Source organism: Pyxicephalus adspersus, chromosome 10, assembly GCF_032062135.1.
Source record: "Pyxicephalus adspersus chromosome 10, UCB_Pads_2.0, whole genome shotgun sequence".
In the NCBI taxonomy this organism is placed as follows: Eukaryota; Metazoa; Chordata; class Amphibia; order Anura; family Pyxicephalidae; genus Pyxicephalus; species Pyxicephalus adspersus.
The window spans coordinates 4,344,390-4,346,318 of record NC_092867.1 but is presented as its reverse complement, the minus strand read 5'-3'; positions in this window follow the sequence as shown (position 1 = coordinate 4,346,318).

The window sequence follows — 1,929 nt, the reverse complement described above, 5'->3', positions numbered from 1 at the left end:
GTCTTCAGACTCACCGCTACCAATGGAGCTTACACTCTAATGGCCCTCGGGTAATTGTACACACACAGAGGGGGGTGACACAGCTCCTTTCACTGCAACCACAGGAGCTTACACTCTAATGTCCCTAGAATAATTGTTATTCCTGACAGGTGTAATGGGGGGCTCCGCTCCCATGGATGGGGGGGTGCAACTTCTTCAAACCAAATTCAGTTTTTATGGGGGCTTATATTAAATTCCTTGATTATAGATAGTGGAAACCCACAGAGCTTACACTCTAATGTCCCTAGAATAATTGTGATTCCTGACAGGTGTTATAGGGGGGCTCCGCTCTCGTTGGAGGGGGCTGTACCATATTGTTCCACAGAATCTGTTACATCTTAAAACCAAATTGCATTCTTTTGGGGGCTTATATTAATTACCTTATAGAGAGTGAAAACCCACAGAGCTTACACTCTAATGTCCCTAGAATAATTGTTATTCCTGACAGGTGTAATGGGGGGCTCCGCTCTCATGGATGGGGGGGTGCAACTTCTTCAAACCAAATTCAGTTATTATGGGGGCTTATATTAAATTCCTTATAGAGAGTGGATACCCACAGAGCTTACATTCTAATGCCTCAAGGATGATACATATAATTCTCCCTGTTCCTGGTTTGGGGTCACAGTGGGCATTTCTGTTATAAAGTGGAGCTCTGGTGTCACTGCCCCGCCTTCCTGTGGCCCCTTAATTTTTCAGGATAGCGCAATGGGGGGGTACCCAACTTTTTATGAGCATCATTTCTCATTTATTTGTATTTTATGTTATATATGTGATGAGTTATATATAGATATCTATATAGAGCTGCCACAACGGAGCCAAGCATGGTCGTCCAAATGGTCCAAGGAGCTTACACTCTAATGATCATACAACCATTATAAGCAGCAACAATCAACGCTGTCCATCAGCTAATACCACGTCACTCAGGCCACGGTGACGCCATGTTTGACAAGCTGACATAACAAAGCAAACAATGGCTGACATGACGCACTTTACTGGATGACAAGCAGAGAAAGTGACCGGTGACCTTTTCCTGACATCACCGGGGTCACGGCTCTGCCCCCTTGCAGACCATTGCTCTAAAGATCAGGAAATCTTCAATGTCTGCAGAATTTGTTCTGATTGGTGACACCGCCATAGATATGGAAAGTCATTATACTCATTTTATGGATTTGCCATCGTTACGTCTCCGGCAGGATCACCGGGAAAAAGTTGAAGATTTCAAAAAGTTTAATAGAACTTTAGAAATGACAATAAAATGTTAAAGTCGAATTATTCGGTCACATTTAGCATGGTTTATTTTATTTGCATGGAGTGGGCTTTTTCCCTCCAATCATATTAATCCCAATAGCCATAAGAGCTTACACTTTAATGTCTCCGTCTAGCACTCAAACAGATATAAGTTAACAAGAAACTTTTTCCTGAAACTTTTTCCACAGCCCCGCCCCCTTCTCTATTGTGGCTTCACATGACATTGTCCTATAGATCAGAATTTCTGCAGGCTCTCTGCTTTATTATCATAAACTTTCATTTATAAAGCGCCAACATATTACGTAGCGCTGTACAATAAAAGAGGGCAAAGCTGCATACATGACAAAGACAATCAATAGCATGGGAGGGCATGGAGGAGAGGACCCTGACTAATACTGCCTACAAGAGGTGGGTGAGGGTAGTGCACAATGGGAGGGGGATATGAAATGGTGGGCACTTAGTGATGGGCTCAGATAGAGATGGGTAGGTGAAGTTGAAGCATTGGGTTTTAAAGGGTTTGTTTAAATGAAGGAAGGAGCAACTGTGATTGGATGAGAGTTCTAAAAAGTGGGGGGAAGTCTGGAGAAGTCTTGGAGCCGTGCATGGGAAGAGGTTATGAGTGAGGAAATCATTGGAGGAGCA